At 40.0% G+C, this 21,728-nt stretch overlaps 1 protein-coding gene across 9 annotated transcripts in view; it reads right to left on the bottom strand.

The window, feature by feature from the left end:
- Window positions 1-20,090, bottom strand: part of mef2cb (myocyte enhancer factor 2cb) — a 74,495-nt gene extending 54,405 nt beyond the window's left edge. For 7 of the 9 annotated variants that reach the window (XM_029439384.1, XM_029439376.1, XM_029439379.1 and 4 more), the window contains exons 1-2: window positions 19,845-20,090; window positions 11,220-11,349 (exon numbers count right to left, since the gene is read on the bottom strand). The gene's annotated coding sequence lies outside the window, so the exon portion shown is untranslated. Of the gene's footprint in view, window positions 1-8,885; window positions 9,438-11,219; window positions 11,350-19,844 lie in introns of those variants that run through there. The other 2 variants (XM_029439377.1, XM_029439378.1) reach the window with 2 other exon arrangements.
- Between the last annotated feature and the right edge of the window lie 1,638 nt (window positions 20,091-21,728).

Genomic DNA, 21,728 nt, shown 5'->3' with positions numbered 1-21,728 from the left:
TATTATTGCATGTGTTGTACATTTACTTCATGTGCATATTTCTGTTGTGTGTGCATGTGTGTGCGTTTCTATGTAAGCAGAGGAGGAGGGAGGTGAGGGCAGCTCTGGGCTTCTGCAATACATACTGTGCATTATCCCAAATAAACAACTCATTACACGTGTACTTAACCAAGGGGAGCTGGTAAGCAGTGGAAGTTAATCCCCGTTATCGTTCCTAGCGTTTCTCTTCCGATTAGGCTACAGGGAAGAAGAGCGCAAGAAGGTAGGCTGCTCAGTGCACGAGGAGGAAGAGTGAGGAGGAGGCGAGAGGGAGAGAGAAGAAAGAAAAGCATTTGAGTTAACTTCCCACAAGTGCCTTTCTTACTTATAGTATCTTTCTCTCTGCCTCTCCCGCTACCCTCTTGCCTTCTCTCCTTTCTTTTCCCTGTGGATTTTGAGCTGCTCTTCCTTGTTTTCGACCATCTCTTAGAACTGGGTCATCGACAGACTGTGCAGCAGCATTTTGAAGAACATGGGAAGGAAAAAAAGCGTGTTCTTTCTATGAGAACAATCCAAGGCTTCTTTAACAAGTAGCCCGCTTATCAAATTAAGCTGTCAAAAGCACATTAATAACAAGCAACACAATTCCCTTCACAGAGAAAGAGGGAAAAAAGCACATTCGGAGGGAAAAAAAGGAATGATTTCTCTTTCACCGTGTAAAGAGACAGTCCACCAAGGGCAGTAAAGCTTTTCAAACATGTCTCCCTCTCTCTATCTCCCTCTTTATTCATCTCTTTCTGTCCCATTCCTAATGTGATTATGAGGCCCCTGTTATGAGGGGCCAAGATGTAGAGTGCCACTCATTTAGAGGGTGAACGATATCTCGGGCTCGGATGCAGCAGGGATGATGCTCCTATTTAATGGAATTACAGGCTTAACTGGTGCTGTTTTTCCACTTATTACTACTACACATAATTGAGACATTAAATATGAGTTTGTCCCTGGATGATCTCAACCTTTTCATGAATAATTAACTGTTAGAGAGTAAATTATAAACAGGCTATCATAAGTCAATTCTACCCTCAGACATCATTATCAGTAAAGCAATAGTTGTTTTATTTTCTGGAGTGCTCCGTCATTTAAAAAGATACTGATTGTATTCTTGAAAATGTGGAGCCGGATCATCCCGTTACAAAGTGAGAGCAGAATGTGAGGAAGACAGTGTACAACATTGACGCAAAGAGAGACAGTTAACACTCTGAGTGCTGTTCACATGGCATGTGCCTGAGACAGAAATTAAATTAACAAGACACCTCGGCATATAGATGGCAAAGAGGAGAGAAAACCACCCTATAACCTTACACTCATAGACTAAGTGTCGGAAAAACACACTTCTCATTTTGAAGACAGTATATTGTGTTGCCATCTTGACACTCCTCTTAAAGCCTTATGCTCGGCTCAGTGTTTGTGAAAAGACATTGACTTGTAGTTTTTTTTAATCCCTAATTTACAAAATCTGACAGTGTCAGATAGGCTCCTCACGCTGAACTGCAAGCGCTTTTGTGTTTTTACTCCAGACTAATTTTCTCACACCCTCAATTTGAGTCCCATCCTGTTTGCTCGGCCCCGAGGGGGCTGCTCTGCCGTAGCCTGGAGTGGGCCGGCGGTGGATGGATGTGACGTGGAGGCACTGGGACTCTGCTGGAGGGAGGCTGGAGCCAAGACAGGTATCCCCCGCACTTCCTCAGCTATTTATAAAACCATGAGTCCAGCACAGGGCCAAAAATAAGACAGAGGCCATTTTTATCACAAATAATAAAGGAAGCTTGCTCCTTCACTAACGCACTTTAATGTTCATACACAAACACACGCACCGGGAACGGAACACTTCCATTAGCACTGTACAAGAATTAGCAACAGATACTACCAAAGTGAAAAACTCCTCACTAGACAATGAAACCATCTCTGTCCTCCTATCGAGCATGCTCACACGTGAACATCCACACACACACACACATACACACCAGACAAAAGTCAATATCAAGGCTGAGCTATTTCTGTAGAGAACACTATTTAGGAAGTGTGGGCTGGGTGCCAGTATTCTCCTCAGTATCGTCTGGGCGTCATTGCACTGCTGCTGTTATACAAACTCACCTCTTTCCTCTCTCACCCGCTCCTCACCCTTTCCATCCAACCCCTTGCTCCATTGTCAGTGCTGTCTCTCTCTTCTCCCTCTCTGTGTGTTTCTCTTATACACACACAAGGTTATTTGTTTTTCCACTGGGTCGAACCACAGTGCCAGGTGAAAGCATCTATTGGCAGGATAAAGAGAGTGGCTGGTGTGAGATCACAAGGCCCCACTCTGCCCAGCAAACCTTGAAGTGAAGCGCTGGGCTGGAGTTTCAAACAAAGTGCCCCCTCATTCATTATACATGCAACTGCACTGAAATTCTCCTTCCGCAACACCATCTCTTCTCCTCTCTCTCTCTCTCTCTCTCTCTCTCTCTCTCTCTCTCTCTTTCTCTCTATCTTCCTCCTTCTCTCCTCACATCGTCCTTCTCCTTTTTCTCTCGTTTTTTTTTTTCCAAGACAGAGCATCCATAAAGTATGAATAAAATTAATGACATCACGAGCTGCACTTTGGAAGAGACACTGTAGGAAAAAGCCATACATCACGGGGCAGAAGGAGCCGGGACGGGGGGAAGACATTTAACAAATAAAAGAATAAAATAATTGACAGAGAGAGGGAGAAAAAGGGGTGTAAGTGGGGGGCATTGCTTCACCCTTCTCCACCCTTAGGGCACTTCATATTGCTGTATGTTATTCTGCGTTATGAAGTTTGATTTCAGATACACTTGAGCTGGAAAGTTTGAGCACAATGAATTGTCCTTTTTTTTTCAAATGTCATCATGTAGCAGCAACACTCCTTTTTTCTTTTTCTACATTTCTTTGTGCTGCTTTTTTCTGACTTTTTTTTTTCGGTCAGCTGAGTAATGGAAGTGTTCAAAACAGTCCTGTGCTGTGCAATCTGTTACAGACTGCTCTCTGGTGTGGGAATGGCACAGATGACAGTGGAAAGGAACACTGGTGTAGACTTTGGCAGGACACCGTCTGGTGAAGCTGTGTGCTGCGCAGAAGAGGGAGAGCACTGAGCGTGGATTCTTAGCTGTTTCTCGACTTAGACAGTTTTAACAGCATTTTCAATGGCAAGCTCCCCTCGGAATTGAGCAGCGAACCTCCTGATGTTAGAGACTTTGCCCAGATATCTGAGACTCGGAAATGAAAAATAAGCATCGCATTTAAAACTGTTATATTCTTCCTTAGAGCAGAAAAAAAGAGAAAGATATATCAATCGTGCTGCCTATCAGTGGCAATTTAGTGTGAAACTGTTTCATTACAAGAGCAACATCACACTAAAGCCTGACTGGGTAAAAAAAAAATCAAGTCCTTATCTGAATCTAGTGTGAACACAAAATCTGCTAAAAATACGCAATGTGAAGCTCGGCGGCAGCGTGGATTGGGAGCAGTGTCGGCAGCGGCGCAGATTGTGGCAGCCGAGTGAACAGGGGTTTCAGATGGATGTGAGCTTGTGTGAGGCCAAGGCACAGAGCTACCTCTGTGCGTCTCACTGGACTATGTTGCAGAATGACTCGGCTATGTTGCAGTCGTGACAAAGATAAATTACAGCCACTGGAAAACATTTCAACGTTTTTTTTCTCACTCTCTCCCCTTCTCCACACCTCTTTTCTTTTTCTTGGCATTGGGTCTAGTCCAAATGTGTGCCACACTAAAGGGAGATGGGGAAGGGGGGGGGGGGGGGGGGGTTCTCGCTCTGAAAATATACTACGGGTTAAGAAGTTGCCCCTCACCATTCACAGGTCAGGTACTGTGTTTTATGATGGAACATGCCTTCTGTCGCCAGATTTATGCGCATGGACAGCAAACACTTCTCCCGCAAACTAACCCCTAAAACTCACTAAAAAGGATTCCCAGTTAATTCCGGATTTACCGCACAACATGTTTAGAGCAGGTATTACAGATATACACTGTAAGTGGTATTACAGAAGAGGCTGCTCGGATTCTGTCCGTTACTCTGCTACTGAATAAAGATTACAAATCTCACAGGAAGGCAGCGAAAGTAAGTATCTGCTGTTGGAAGTTAATGAACTCATTTATAAACATTTTCATTCAACTCTCATTTCAAGATTTAAGTCTTGATGCTGAGGCATTCAGCCTAATCCGGACCATCCAATGTTTAGACAAAGAAATCCAACCTCAGTTCTACTCTAAATGTTTCTCTTTGTCTTATCATCCAAAGTCTTCTGCTCCCTGCACTCCTGCTGCCTGCTCGCCTCCCAGGACTCTCTCCCTGTCCAAATATTTCAGGGAGTAGGCCTCAAGTATGGTGAGGTGTTTTCGGGTGTCTCTTTAGGTGGGCTGCAACTGACGATATGATTGTGTGGTCAGCACTACTGAGAAAAGACCACCCAGCAGGCAGCTGCTGCCATAATGACCAACAGGCCAGGCAGGAAACAGGAAACAGGAAGAAGAAGGCAGGACATCCTGTTCATCTAGATCAGTGTGCTAAGCATGACATCACGAAAGCATCACTCTTTAATGAAGAATACCTGATCAGAGGCCAAATATTTTGTCGCATGAGCACAGATACATTTCTATCTACGTTTTTTGTGTGTGTGTGTGTGTGTGTTTCTCTGTTTTTCTGCGCATCTGTCTTCTCAGTTTGCCTTTTCAGCCCTCACACTGACACTGTTTTCCAGACTGTTCCATCATCCCAAACATCAAATCCTACCCTCTTCAGTGTGAGAATAAAGGAGAAAAAGAAATACACGCATTTTCATTTGACTATACACCAGCGACAACTTCACAAAACTCAGACAAAAAAACACAAAAGCACAAACATTTCGACGCGCAAACAGACAGAGACAAGACACAAACTTGAATGCACGCACGCACACACACACACACGGGCACACACCTCCCAGACACACAGCACATACTGACAGACAAACACACAAAGAAACAGCAAACACAAAGCACAGCACAGCCAGAACTCTACTTTATGCAGAAATATTCTAAAGTGTGTTTTACAATACAATTAAACATCAAAGGCTGATATATTCCTCTGTGATCTTTAACACCCCAGTGAACAAACCCCATACACCCCCATCCACTTACAGCGTACAGAGAAAGTTGCTGAACGTCATCGCTAATTACTAGATAGAGACAGAAGAAGACTTTGCATCATTATGCAAAAACCAGGACATATTCAAATATATGTATTCAATCCACCAAAAAACCATTCAAGGACTGTGTTATTTACTTTAGATTGTTTTTTTTTAAAGTTCTATGAGTAATTGCAGCTCTTATGAAGATATACAGACAGTGCTCCTAAGGCTAAGAAATATTTGAGTAAACATTTATAACATGCACAACAGTTACGACAAAGAAAGGGAGATCTGTTCAAAATGAGTAAATAAACACATGGTGAGGTTGAGCCCTACACTTTTCATTAGTACTATTAAAATGTATGAAATCCAAAAGGAGACTTTTCCTCCCATGTAGCAAAAGAGGGAACACCTGCCTTGTGCAATAAGTAAGAATACAACAAGCCCTTGAGGTATTATAAAACTTAAGTATTTTCATCTGCTTATAAACAGGTAGGAAAGAAAGTTGTTGTAATCAAATGGCTTAACATTTCTACACGATTTGTGTCATGTACATTTACTAAAAAGAGAAGTTATGTTGAGTCTATCACATCTGGATTTTTAGTGTTCTGAGTAACATTTATTTGATAGAACATCAAGCAAAGTATACTGCGTTATTTACAGGGATGTCTCTTGACATTTAAAGATATTATATGCTCCTTATATATGAGGTAAATATGATTCTCTACAATTGACTCTTATATTACTTTCTTATTTGAGCCAAAGGGCACAAAGTCCAATTACAGTACTTCAATATCTACCTGCAGTTATTGCCAACCTGCAATCTGCAAATGAGCGTTTTACTGATGTTTAACTGAGCAAACTCTGCAAACCCCTTCCAAAATATTTGAAAGCATTAGTGGAAACTTTAAAGCATAGCAAAAGGGGCCATTAAATGATTTACTTAAACATAAATGCTTCTGATGTTTCCATTAAGAATAATGTTTTCATAGAAGGAGGGAATCTTGAAATGTGCCTTCTGTACAATATTTACGCAGCACAGTGGTATACTTTACTTCCTTTTTTATAAAAAAAAAAAGGTGAAGGTTTAACCGCACTGATTTTACGTGAATCATTTATGGGCATTATATGATATATTTATGCTTAAAGATACAAACAACAGTCCATCCGATGCTGATTTTCTCTGAATATATTTAAAACACATGGCAAAAACCCTGACCATGGCACACAATGTGTCCCTTGCCTTCACTTAACTAAAGCTCTACTGAGCCCCTGGTGTACAGCAAAGTGCCCTGACAATCGGCTCAATGCCCTGGCCAATCACAGGGACACGTGACCTTCTAATCCCTCTCTGTGTGAAGGGGTAAGAGTTTGTTGTCAATGTTGGTTTTGTGAATCAGCGCCCAAAATCCCAAATGATTTGTCAAGAGGAAGAGGTCTTAAGAGAATAAGAGAAACAAAAGCAGCGCAGGCCAGATAGTGTGGGTGTCGGTGTCGGTGTGTGTGTGTCTGTGTGTGTGTGTGTGTGTGTGCGCAACAGAAAGACAGAGAGAGAGAGAAAGGAGGCAGACCATGCTTTTGCCTAAGCATTTGTGTGAGTTTGCATACGATTGAATACGTGCGTGCATGTGTGTGTGTGTGTGAGTGTAAGTGTGAGTGTGAGTGTGTGTGTGTGTGTGTGTGTGTGTGTGTGTGTGTGTGTGTGTGTGTGTGTGTGTGTGTGTGTTTGTACAGGGTCTCTGAGATTACAGAGCTTGGCTGACAGAGTCCTCTGTGTGTAATCGTAGGTCCACATGCGAGCGCTCACCTTCCTCTGAGCGGATTAACCTAACGCTAAATCCCAAGAGAGCAACAGGCCAGACAGGCCACACAGAACAACTTCATTGACGATGGGCAGAAGAGGAAAGGCCACGACTAAAATCTTTTTATAAACTAATACAGTTTTACATCTTTTTTTAAGAGGAAAAAACTCACACAAAACATTAATTAAAGGATTATTAAAAGTATGGGGACAATGGACAGGACAGTAGATTTTCTTAAAATATAACAATGTAACTCAAATGCTGCATATAATTTATATAGACGATATTATTTTTTCCAAATTGAACTTTGTGAAATTGTGAAATGCAATCAAGCAGTAAGCGACAGAGTCTATGCAGTACACTTTTCACAGTCACAAATTATATTGATATGCTGTAGTACACAGCAGCACTTTATACCTTTACAAATGTACTTTGCACTTAATATATCTCACTTATAGACTATTTCAAATAAAACAGTTCTTATAAATCTCAAAATGTTTTTACTTTATTTGACTTTTATTCATTTTTGAGAAACTGCAGCTATCTCTACATTAATAGCATTTTTTTAACTTTTAAAATGGACTGCATTATTTGAGTAATTACATTTTTATTAAAAATGTCCAAGCATATGGGTATAGATATTAACTTATACGCTTATATTAATGAACGTAAGTTAAATGCACACAGCACAGTCAGTTCCACAATCTGCTACATTTAAATTAAGTGTGCTGTAGTCATTTTAAATGTCATAACCATCATTACTTCATGTGCAATTTTGCAATTTCATCAGGGCCTCATGTCCACACTTTACGTTTAAAATAAATAAATCCAATTGGTTTTCTAAAGCCAACTTGTGAAAGTTGCCAAAGGTTAATTATGGTGTCAATATTAATCCTCTAACTGCAACAGGTTCAATTGAGCCACACGAGACTGAACTAAACTCAATGTATAAATATATAATTCTTGCTGTTATGAATTAAGTCTAAACAATGTCAGTCACAAAGTCACAGAGAATAAATTATAATTAGGCCTGAACACGCCAAACCTTCTCCTAAACACTGATTTACAGTTATCACTGTCTCTTCTCTGCGTACATTAACGTTCACATAAGTCTGACAAACTGTGGTCTCCTGTATTGTAGTTTGGAAATGATAAACGTTTATACTATTCAGTCTTTTCTAATATAATTATGAAAGTTGACCATGCAGATTATACTGATTTATTGTGTAATACCAGGGTAATTGTGATCATTAGTGCTGCTTAGTTTAGTAGTTTAAACCACTGGTAAAGAATTACATATTCACAAAGAAAGGCCATCGTATGTGTAGTGAGCTTCCTTGCATTATGTGATTTACTTAAGCCAATTATCTGAAATGTAAAACCTTATGAACTGCATGTATTTTTTTGCATTGTCTTTCAGTTTTCTTATCTTATATTATTTTGTAAAAGTGTATTCATCAGGTAGATTAAACACTACATTTAAAAGTGACAGTGTAACTTTTCATGTGCCACCACATAGCGCAGAAGAGAAGAGCATACTGTTTTATGCTTTATTAAGGAGGGCAGCGGATTCAGTAGCTGTGGTTCTGGGGCTGTGCGCCTGCATGTGGACATGAGAAAGCTCCACAAGGTCGACACAACGGTACCACTACCTAATACACGAGACAGACCTTGACTCTCCTAATAGATCATAAACAGCTATTTGATGTCAGCCTGTAATCATATGACATAGTTGTCACCGGCATAAATCGATCAGGGTCACAACAAATCAATAGACGCAGTTACTGTACTTTGTTTAGGAGGAAGCGCGCATCAAAATAGACCCCTCAAGTTTCCCTCTGTAAGAGTAAAAATACAGATGATATGATGCGACGTGTCTTTCTTGGTGTTTGCGAGTGAGTGTGAGCGCAGTACTTACTTTATTTCGCGTGAAATCTTGTCCGGGTGAAGTGAAAGATACAAGCGGTCCGCCGGTTGTTTGGTCCGGCCGACTGACAGGAAGGTTGAAGCTGCTGCTTGATGGTGACGGACTTCGCCAAGGCGCACTTAAAATCCAGGAGCGCAACTTAGCTGAGGACGTCGCCAGGAGGAAAAAAAGTAACCTACAGTGCGTGGTAGGAGTCTCTATAATGTCAGAGACAACTACTCTCTCTCTCTCTCTCTCTCTCTCTCTCTCTCTCTCTCTCTCTCTCTCTCTCTCTCTCTCCCCCCTCTCTCTCTCTCTCTGATCGGACAGTGTCTGCTCAGGAGGCGGCGAGAGCGCTTCGCCTGGTCTCTCTGCGATGTGCCGGTGAGCGGAGAAGGACCCGGTGGAGCGGTGTAGCGATGGTGGAGGTGAAGGTGGTGCTGGTATACTGCTGGACGTCTGGAGCTTGATGGTGATTGCTGTTTCTGTTCCTTCCCACAATCCTGACCGAGTCTTTCCCCAAACCCTCTCCTCTCCCAGTGCGAGGAGAAATAATCGATTTTTTTCTTCTTTTTTTTTTTTTACTACTGGAAGGGGGCGGGCTCACATTTCCCAACTCTACTTTAATGAAAGAGGCACGGCTCTTAATGCTTTATTATCGCGCCAGCCCCCATAGAGTGGTCGCACAATTAACTGCTCAGAGAGGACCACTAGAGGAAGATGATGAGGGATGTGTGCTTTAACTAATGAACCAACAGAGAGCACGTTACGCATCTTTAGCCAACTTTAGCCAGCTAAATCCACCCGTGAAAGTTGAAGTTTTTGCTTTGGCCTGTTGTTTCATGCATGTAACTTTGGAAAAAATAGAAAATGCACAACTCTAGAAAATAGAGCATAAAAGAGTTTGCAAAATGAATGATCTCACTCGATTATTTTAAGGGAAACTTGTTTTCGAGACTCATTGTTACATGCATTGAATGATACGATATGCTTCTTGCAATACAAAGTAGATTTCAACTCGTTTATCTTGTCCAGTAACCCCTACATAATACCAGCATTCAGTTCTCAACAGATTTCTTCCTCGTCTGACGACCACAAAATGCTGCCTCCTCTCTCAGTCACTTTCAAACTTTCCATCTCCCGCACTCCGCCAATCATTCTCCAGGACCCAGCTATCTCCTTCAGATAAGCCCTGACACAGACAGTAAGCATGGGGGAATTACCAAGCCTTTATCCACCCAACCAAATGATTTCAAAACATCCACTCTATTAGTGTGAAGATAACAATTAGAACAGCAAGTTTGCCACTTCAGATAAGACACAGACAGGCAGTCTTGTACAGAGATGTATCCCAGATACGCCTTGTAATACTGCGCTTCTATTATACTCGCATTATATGGGTGCTGTATCAGTTTAAAGAATGGTGCCTGTTATACTGTAATACACCATCAGGTCTCACTCTTGAGTTTTTATCAATCCATCCTTAGAAATAAAAAAACATGTACTCCTGTGTTTGGATTAACACAGGTGTTTGAAGTCTGTTGGCATTCCCTTCTTTCTTTGGATCGTCAAATATTTACCATTATGATTAACATTTACCATTTCCACACTAAAAACCCCAAAGGACGGTGTCGGCCCTTAAATTTTCCCTGTCAGGGTGAAACATTTTTTCCACTTTTGTTGAGTTTTAATCTTATCCTCACTTTAATTGCAATGGTAGTGGAGCATCATCCACTTTTTTACAGAAAATGTTGGTCTAATCCCAACTAATAAACTTTTTTTGTCTAAATGCAGAAAGCGAAGCATTTCTCTTATGAGCTTATAGCTTTACAGTAAATGCATGTCACAAGACTGCGTGAAGTGTAAGTGGACACCAAGCGGCATCCTAATCTTTCCCTCCCTTTGAAGTTCACCTGTGAAGCATAAGCCATGTATGCAGCCAGTCACCCAGTCACTCAGTCAGGGTAGGAAATGGCGGGACATCAGTTAATAAATAAATCAAGCTGGCTAATTTTGTTGACGGGCGGACATTACAGCCTGAAACTGAAGCTGCTGGTGTCTGATGACTCGGGATACCACCTTCACATCACCTGACCCTTTAATCTTTAATAGCGTTTCCTCTGGCCCCCAGACCTCCATAATAATCAATAAGGTGTAGTCTGTTAGACTCAATGTGTTCATAAATGCAACATGGCAGGTATTAATGGCGTCACATATCAGCGTGTATGAAACATACAGATTTGACACCCTTAATAGATCATTTCCCCAGTTCAGCACATGCTACAATCGCATCAAATATGTCACTGACATATCGAAGCCTATGGGTGCCTGGGTGATCGTACATACCACGTTCAGTGTTCCTTCGTGTGCCGTCTTGCGTGCCCTCAGTCTCGTAGCTTTCTGTGCTGTGTGTCAGCGATTCATCAGATAGGTCCTCTCAGTGTTCACGATGCTTGAGGTTGTCTTTGGTTGGCACCTGGGAGGAGAAGTAACATTGTGAAGCATGAGAAACGGGAAGAGAGTGAACCTGCCATTGAAATGGTAATTGTTTGCATGCACTTTGCACATAGTGAGCAGAATCCTTGTTAACATCTATGTGTGTGTGTGTATGTATGTGTGTTTAAAGTCCATATGAAGTACAGAAAAATAAATGGGGGGAAGAAGATTGAATATATTTGAATGGTAAAAAAAATCATTAAACGAGGCAAACACTCGGCTCATGCATATTCATAAATGACTGTCTGACTTGTCTACAGGGATAAACTTATAGTGAAGGCATGCTTACAGCTTCATTCTATGCTCACACATTTAATGCAAAGTAGGGAAGACCTTCTGTATATTTTGCTCTTGAGACGACCAAGTGGGGGTCTACAGCTAAATCTGAATATGATAGAAACAACTCAAAGCATTATAGCCAGATAATATTATGTCGTTCAGAGTGTGTCACACTGTGCCTTTTACAGCAGTTACATTTAGAGGTAGGTATCCAATAAGTGTGTGCAAGCAAGCAGAGTGTGTCGTAGGTCAAACATCTGTAGGTTCTGGCATTTGTGTTATCTTGAACCAAATCATTTTCTCTTTAATTAAAAGGAACTAGGTTATTAGTTTCTTGCTATCAGAAACTTTCCCTGCTCAACTCATAAACCATTTTCCCTCCCATCTACTCTTAGAACATGCAAACTCAAACTTATGTGTTGGTGTGTTTGTGTGCGTGTGTGTGTGTGTGTGTGTGTGTGTGTGTGTGTGTGTGTGTGTGTGTGTGTGTGTTCAATTGTGAGTTTTGACAGTCTCATCAAAGCCTGATGGAGAAAAATCAACAGTTTGCCAAAACAATTATGTCATTTCAAATATGTCACAGTGTGTATACACACACACTTTAGGCTTTTGGGTAAATGCAATTTCGTGAGGTTTGGCATCAGCTGTGCATAAAAAGGGAAGAGGGGAAACTGCGACTGCATGTTAAGTCAAACACATAAGTGCGGTTTGCTGATATTGATCTTGCTTGGATTGTTTCTTAAGCCTCTGCTGGCAGTCACTTCACAGCGTGTGTCACACGCACACACATGCAAAAAAAGCTTGCCTGAAAATGTGTTTTTTTGTTACGGAGGGAGAAAGAAAGGAATGCCTCTCTCAAGCAAAAGATAAACACTAACACATTTCCAGGGCAAACAGGAACAGCCAGGGCTCAGTGCAATCTGTTGTCGATCACGCTCACGTGAAAACACAATCTGCCTGTCACAGTAGATGATGTTGTCAAGCACTCTGCCTTACTGCTCCTGAGAATTAGCCAGCTATTACAGAAGCACTACGAGACACATGGATTGCTTTTTGTATGTCAGATATGTCTGAGGATGCTTCCAGCTTTATCTGGTATTTACTGCTTTCAGTCATTCTTCCTGCGTTCGTTCCCTAATGAATTTGAGAGACATTTGGTGTTTTGACACTAGATTGATGCTACATGATGTGACGACCAAGCTTCACAGGGGTTACAGATAGACCTGCAGGCCAATTTAAGTCACAGGCTCAGCTGGGGATCTATAGATCTTGCAAGTGTGTGTGTTTGTGTGTGTGTTCGTGTGTGTGTGCGTGAGTGCGTGCGTGTCTTAGGCAAAACATTTTAGACTGAAGTTTAAATACATCTTACTGATATTAAATATATATATAAAATATGAATAAATACATTTATGTTTATTATTATTTACAGAATGGAAGAGCATCAGAAAGTATTTAAACGATCATGCATCATTAGATTCTGATTTACATATTTAGTTGTAAATACTGGGAAACAAAATAAACCATTAAAAACAATGAGGAAATTATTTAGAAAAAGTTGCAAATATAAGAATTAGTGCATTTATAAAATGTCATATCAGCACTATATGACACCTACTGGTCTATATCATATTTTTGAAGGCCAAAATCAGCCCGATAAATCATGTGAATGTATAATCTGCAAGTATAAGTTTCATGTGTGTTTGAGTGCATAATGTGTTTGTATCACATTTAATTTATAGTTGTTGGTTTTTAAAAATAGAGCACATTTAAACCGCACTGTTTTACATTCATTCCTTGCTCATGTTAACACATGACATATTGTACAGGACTTGATCATCTGGGTTCTGTTCTCAGGGAAAACATACCTACTTTAGAAGTAATCTCTCACTTTGTAGGAGAGATGTGAGACATTTCTCTGCCGATCCGCGCTTGGTGTTTGTGTAAGTCATCTAAAGCTCTATATTACACAAGTTTCGGAGCTCCTTATTAATAAGGTTTATAATGAAACTCAGAGGGCAATATCGGTACCACTGTACAGTATAATTAGAGAAGCAAAGGTGAGAAAATCACTTTTAATTAACTGAAATCATATGTCCTCATATTACACAATATATAAAACAAAGAAATGCAGGATTCTGGGGAAGTATTTATTTGTACACTCAAATGAGCTTTCGTAATATAAAAGGTGAAGTTCCTCTTTCTAAATTTGCTACATTGCAGGCAATATAACGTTGATAATTCTATCCCTGAAAGAAAGCAGTTAAGCACTATGTTTTTGAGTCAAAACCATATACAATAGCGTATTGTAGTAATTTCCTTGCAAAGATATGTTATATGTAAATATAATATATTTTGATTTGTTATGAATTATTTTGTAAATTGCGGTCAATTATCAAGGTAATGAATGGCAGCTTATTAAATGCAGCCCTTTTCTTTTTCATCCGTAAAAACATTAAAAAAAATTTAATTAAATTATCCCACATATCGTGTAAACTTAAAGTTACCTCAGTTATTTTAGCTGTTACAGCTTTGCTTAGGTGCAATTCTTGTAGTTTTCTAAGTAAGAAAAAAGGCAAAGAAAAAACAGTTATGTCTACTTATCATTAGCTGCTGTGTTTTATAATGGTATTACTCATTTTTCAGTGAAACCATACAGAGCCTTATTTTCAATAACACCGTGTTTCTGTGCGGTTTGGCCATTAACTGTGTCTGGCGAGCAGTAAATTCACTGTACCATTTCATATATTTCCTTGTCCTTATAGTTCAGTTTTAGAACAGAACCCTGTTGAATCAAACCATACAGAACAGACTTAAATGCAATAATAACAAAGTCAGAAGGCCTCTGAAACGGTAATGCCTCATAACGACCCCTTACTGAGCGGTGTCAAACGAGAGACAGCGCTGGTGATTTGCATGTGTCGTGTTTAACCAACAGTATTCTGTCTGTACACCTTTTATGCATTATGGATGAGGCACAAGCCGAACAACAAGCTCTCCCTTTGTTCTGCCTGATGCTCCAGTTACATCATAGCCAAAAGCCCCATGGTCCTGTGACTGCCCTGACTGAGTGAGACACAGTGCCGCTGACCGAGCTCTTCATCAGACCTGTTGCTTCTTCACTTTATTATACTATCATGCATATGTGAATATGTAGATACGGACACACACACAAACACAGATGCACACACTGACACTTACAGTGGAGCCTGCATAGAAAATTCCCACCAATCTTTGTGCTGGATATATGAAACTTCAAAATATAATAACTTGACTATGCTGTCTATTAAATTTAATGAATGATAATTCATTATTTCCGCAAGACAAATTTCCAAATAACATATTGATATTGAGTAATTGCCTACATGCAGCCTTTTATTTGATTATTCTGACTTGATACCTACTGATTAATTAAGTTAATTAAAGTTTCAAAACGACTTACTGATTTTAATATCAAAATGCTTTAATATCACGTATGTCATACATGTATACGTGGCAAGTACCATCATTGCACCACCTGCTACATTATGAAAAGCACATTTTGCCTGTCGAGGTGCATTCAGTGCATCTCTATATTACGCTGCTGTGTAATTAAATGTGCTGCCTGCAGGGGAGCTCTGCATCCTTCTCAGCACAGAATAAACTGCTTTACCACATGGGTTAACTGCAGGTATCCCGCATGCAAAGTTTAACCAGTATTCTTTTTTTTAAGCCTACATTATTTGTATTTAGGGCATAGCGTAATAACATTTTAATTTAGATTAATCATCTACAAATTTAAACAAAGTAATTTTATTGTAACATAAATTAAATATCAGTAACCATTATCCCACGTACAAACATTTTAATTATTCTTATTTCAATTTACTTCCTTTTTCATTCTAATCCCTGACACTGGCACTCCCCTCTCCCCTCCTCCTCTTCCTGTGTCTTCTCTATGCTCCAGTGTAATTGCTGGACCTTCTGTCTATATCAGGGTTCTTTTTGTCTGCACTAGATTGCTTCATGTGAGGGAAAAAAAAGAAAATCACTTTCTGCTAATGATTTTTCCTCCTTTTGAATGGTTGGAAAGTAATTCCCTATGAACTGTTCCAACACACGCACAGCTATCTCATTGTTCTCGCTGCCCTTTCTCTAATTTGTGCCTATAAAGGGGAGATGCCAATGTTAGATATTTTTTTTTTGTCTCTGTACAAGGGGGTGCCCACCGGTGTTTCATGAAGTGATGCAAAAGCTGTGTCTGAAACATTATTAGTGTTTAATATGCAGAAATGGAATAGATCCCAATTTACATGATCAAAATGCAAAAGTTTAAAATGACGTGAATCATGGCTGTCACAATATCAGACTTTCGCTACACGACAAAATGAAATTCATCTTTGGCTTTGTTTATTGGGCCTCTTGTCTCTGTTTTGGCAATGTAATGAATTACAGTCAAGATATGAGTGTAGGGAGATAGAACGAGTCTGTAACCATAACTGTTCAAAAGCATACTAAAAGAATGCTGGATTATTTACTCAAATTATCATATGTGTATCATTAACATATATATATATATATATATATATATATATTTAAATATCACGGTTATCGCTAATACAGATTCATGAACTGTTACACCATAATGTAAACTTAAATTAGCTTTTTTTTTCATTCGAGTTTGGTTCACATATTGCTCCGCAGACAAATTCCAGGATTTCTTGTTTGTCTAATGTTTCTGTGTACCTGACCTGTTGGTTTAGAAGCAAAGGTGGGATTAGTGTGATGTTAGGTTGCAAGTGACTTTAACATGGGAGACCACTGTTTGTTATCCATTTCCTGTAACTGTCATCATGGGTTTCCTTCAACCCTATGAGCATGATAGTCCCCGAATCGAGTTCTTTTTAAATTCAAACCACCATCTTTCTCTAACCATAAGCATGTAAGTTTTTTTGATTAACCCTGACCAAATCTTAACCATACTGGTGGCTGTTCAGAAAATATGAATGTCATATGAATATATTTTAGAATGTGTGTTTAGAAAAGGCACTAGATCAGTAAACGCTAATATGGGTTACTTTGGAAGGCATTACAATGCATTAGGTCATTTAGTTTGGAGGATATATAGTGTATCATCTATCATTTTACTTGTAAGCCACTTTCTATAGCTGTAGTAAACAGTGCTTTTTATAAAATACATGTTTTGAAATCACTTTGGAGCTGTTATTAAAGAGAATCATCAACCAAATAAATCATATCATAAATACTGTTACTGCCACTTCAGGGAGCTCCATTCTCTGCAAAGGTATGGGGGAAATGATTTCAGACCATGTCAAATATTTTTGATGATAAATACCCTGATCTGAGTGATTTCAGATCAGGGTTTAGAGTAAAGACCTGTGTACGTCATCTATTGATCACTGTTTTACTGCTACTGTGTTGGACTTACAGTAGCCTAACCCATATGCTGTAATGCATTCAGCTATAGCATTAAAGCCGACAGTCATCACTGTTTCCAATTCCCATAGTAACCATTACACAGCAGAAGTCCCTTCTGCAGCTGTTGACCTCAGCCAATTCCCTTGACAATTAAAGATCACTCAGCATGGCTATGTAACTTCTCCCACACTCTCAACAAGCAGCTGATAGCATCTCACTGTGAAGAGAAGCAAGTGGAGCGGAATATAATGTGCGTCTAAATGAGGGCTTCCCAGCTCTGATGTGTGATAGCGAGGCCTAGCGACCATCGTTACAGGCCCGTGTTGCACGATGGAGCTCGGCAGACAAGCAGCAGCGTCTAAAGCTCTTTGTGCCTCCAGGATCACCCCCGACTCATTCTTATTCAGACATGATCAGAGGGGAGGCAGGCAACTGAGATTAGCTGCAGATCAAAGGAGCTGCCTCGCGCCAGCACTCGTGTTTTGTAGATTTAGGCGGCCCCGGCGCACAGGCGTTATATAGTGGCGGCAGAGCGTCATACTGTTTTCTGGCCTCAACAGTGCTTAGGGGGGTAGATGGAAAGAGAGTTTTCATACAGAAGGCTGGACCGCTGCTGGAAATCTTCCAAAATGAAATAATAAAGACAATTGAGGAGAATGAAAAGGAAAAATAAGAGCAAAGTTACTATGCCATTACTGAAAGCCATTACAGTGGAACAAACTTGTACTTTCATGCCGTCGCAATTTAAACTGCTTCCATATGTGTAATAGCTCTTGGTTCAGTGATAATTTGAATTAAAAAAAATGAAATGCACTTTTAAAAGTGAGATACTTAGGTAACTCAAGAGCATCTGGATCAGTGGTGGCCAACAACTAACCATGGAAACTACTACCGTAACTACTGCTATGCTTTCTGTTACAGAATAAACAAACAGCAACATACATCTATGCTGTACCTTTCTATTCATTTACACAAAAACACAAGTGGAAAGCTCAAAAAGCATATCTGCATTGAACTACATTCCACTAAAAACAAACTGAAACTGAAGCAGGCAGTAACCACACATCTGTTTGTCTTTCAAACATTTGAGAAAGTTTCACCTTTCATAATAGGACATTGAATATGTGACTGTTCCTAACTTTGAATAACATTTGATTTCATCTATATTCACATTTCAGACATTATCAGTGAAGATAAACAAACGTTCCCTCTACTATTCATACTGCAAAAAAGAACACCAACAATGAAACTAATAGCAGAGTGTGAAGGTGAAGTGACAGGATGAGGAGAGTTTCAAAGGCAGAGAGGCAACTGCGTAAGAGCGCTCGCCACCCTACAGAGAGAGAAAACAACGCGTTTCCTCTACTCCGCTGACCATCAAAGCTGTGGAATTCAGGGGCAGAAAAACTAATATGTGAGGACTAAGCGGTTCCTGTAAACTGGGTCGAAGTTTCTCAGGTCCTGCCTCTTTGGGTTAATAGCAAGAGGACATTAACTCTCCCCAGGTATGAAATAAGGGACATGAGTGCATGTCAACTTGTATGATATATATTTTTTTAAATCTGTTCATTTCCTCTATTTTACCTTGTTACAGTTTTGTTTGCTTGGAAAGGAAATTAAACTGTATCCATTTTCCACAGTGTTAATTATAGGTGTGGTAAGATATTGTACAATAAAGATATGGGATGTAAAACCAAAGTCAGAAATGACATTTACTAGAAATACGAGGATATCAAATTCAGAAACAATATTACTTCTCCTCTTATTTTATCCAAAAGCTACAGTTAATTCAAAAGTTGAAGGAAAATGTCCGACAGAGGCTTTCACCACTCATTAAAATCAAACAAAGCCTTTGCTCTAGTATGAAATTCCATTTGGTTGTTTTGGGACAAGTGCCCTACAGTAGAGCTCTTTTCTAACGTCTCCATTGGGTTAGGGAAAAAACCCTCTCCGTTCATTTAATATGACAAAAGTTTTCTCCTTTGTTTCAAAAGTTTGCCCGATATGTCTTACTTAAACAGCGAACTGTGTGACACATACTGCTACTGAAGTGTGTATTTGCCACTTAGGTAGCTACCTTGAGCGAATGAGTCATTTCTAAAGCAAACAGCATGTTAAGGCTATGCTCTTTTCTCTCGCTGATAATTCCAGATTGTGCAATGAGATGTTCTAAGCAATTACCCTTAAAAGTACCAGTAACCTAAACTGACTGTGAAGAATTAGAAGCAGAGAAACAACACAATATAAAGTTCCACTTTAGCGACTCAAACCATTTGTCTTGCCTGAGAGAAATAAAAATGTAGACTTTTAAAACTTAAACACACAGGAGCCTCAATAAGCTATTCCCCAAGTGCTCCACGGTGGTGATTGGCAACAGCTGAGCCATGACTCCTCCTTCAGTTGTGTGAGAGCTTCTCTGGGGGCTTTTCTACTTTGTAAAGAGCAGGAGAAACTCAAAGTAAACACCAATTGACTGTATCTTTTTGCCTTGTTCATACGGGCGTATTCTTTTCTTTATCGGGCTTCACGACAAAGACATAATTCACTAAATCCAGAAAGACTATAATAAAACAATTAGGCAACAGCGCTTCAAAATAAAGCAGTTGAAATTGAGCAGCTCAAATATCAAAATTAAGAATTAATCTGTTAAAAAATGCCATGATCCACTGTGCAGAGTATGGTTTCAAATCCTGGCAGAGACAGGTTTTCCACCGACAGAATGAGATCCAGAGGCAAGGGGGGGGGGGAAAGGAAGGGAATATGTTTGCTGTGAAAACTCACCCGTGCCAGTTTCTCTGCTTCCCCAGGAAGTTACACCCCGCAGCACCAGCTAAGGCCCAGCTCAATCAAACAGTTCAAAAGTTTTAAAAAAGAAAGGAAAAGAAAGGAGATAGTTGAGCAAAAGAAAACAAACAAATATCAACAAATTGCTTAAAATAAATGTCCTGCATGTGATAAAGCCAGACCAGCTGGCTTTGAATAGAAACCCCCGATTTGGGTTGTGTGTTTCCTGCGATCTCTGTCTGAACTGAAACCGGGTCTGGTTCTTTCCAACCACCCCCCCACCACCCCACTGTCCCAGCTGAATCCACCTGCCCCCATCACTCCTGGGTAAATTTAGCCTTCTGAGGGATCAGTGACACCCACCCCCACCCCCTTCCAAGCACACACATATACACACACACATACACACACACACACACACACACACACCCCAGACCTTTGTCAGCACTGGCATATATGCCCTGGATTATTACCCCCCCCCCCAAAGAATGCCGCCATCTTCACAGTGGCAGAAAAAAGATCCCCCTCCCCTTTTGCCACCTTCACACATCCACAGCTCGAAACTGTACAGATGACATTCATCTTTTAAAACAGAGCTGTTTCAGCAGAAGCTACATATCCATATTTTAATATGTTTCCTTAATAACTTTTCTGTAAGCACTTGACAGAAAAGACACCAGACTATGCTGAAAGGCTCAGATCTCTGGTATTACGGACCATCGCAGACTAAGAGCTCATTTAAAACGTAATTTCTTTAATTTGATGACCTAGCAAAACCTATTATATGAACTTTGCTGTACAAATACCGTTTCACCCCTTTCATAACCAGCATCAGTGTAATCTACGTGAATCATAAATAAATTACTCAACGGAAGAGATTAGCCGGCATTGATAGCATCTTGTCAAATGTCAAAATACCAGATGCAATGGTATACACCTATAATTTGGTAATTATAAACTCATTTAACCAAGTATGTCTATGACTAAAATCCGCCTACAGTCTTGTTTTTCAAAGAACCGCAATGCCCAGGAAATGTCGTTTTTTTCATTAATACCTGATAAAAATCATACATCTCCATCCAACAGCAAAGTTTTTACTTTTCCTAAGCTGCTGGCATCCTGTAAGCCATTTCTCCTTCTAAATGATACATTCAGTAGAATGTAAGTATCAACAAGCTTAAATCGTAATATCCTCTGTGACTGTTTTCACATTAGAGTTTTGTGGGGGTGGCACAGAGGTAATTGTATTTTTATCAAGTATTTTCCAGTCAGAGTCTTATACCTGACGCCAAAATCTAATGTAGATAATGACACTGAATCATACACCCAAATTAGTGTTTTATATATCCCTTTAAATCAACCAATTTGCAAATGTGGAAAGATGAGTAGAATATAGATTATCATTTTCCCAGAATAAATCCAAAAGAGGAAATCCACCATGAGAGGAGATAAAACAGTGGTGCTCCCTTGATGATAGGTATTCACACTCCTCTGACAGTGAAATATACTTTGTATTGATCCTGTTGTATTGTTTACATGTTTCTGGGCACAGGTAATCAACTAATCTGTTTATTTTGGGAAATTTTCCGCCGCCATGACTACCTGCACCCCTATACATTGAGGGATCAGTGTCTGCCCAGTCCGGTATTTGTGATGACCTCATGGACAGGAATTCGGTGATGTTTTTGGGTTGGGGGGGCGGGGAGTGGAGTAGTTGATGGATGTTGGTGGGAGTTCATTTAATCATGACATCCCTATATGAGGGATTCAGTGTCTTGATCAAAGCTTTGATATGGTGACGTGATCTGTGCTGTGCCCATAAAGCCAGCTTATTACTTTTGATACAACAGAGCCTGAATAATACGCAATCATTTGCATGTA

The sequence above is a fragment of the Cottoperca gobio genome, chromosome 9 (assembly GCF_900634415.1).
Source record: "Cottoperca gobio chromosome 9, fCotGob3.1, whole genome shotgun sequence".
Lineage (NCBI taxonomy): Eukaryota > Metazoa > Chordata > Actinopteri > Perciformes > Bovichtidae > Cottoperca > Cottoperca gobio.
Note: the sequence above shows the minus strand (reverse complement) of the source record. Positions and strands in the feature narration are given on the sequence as shown.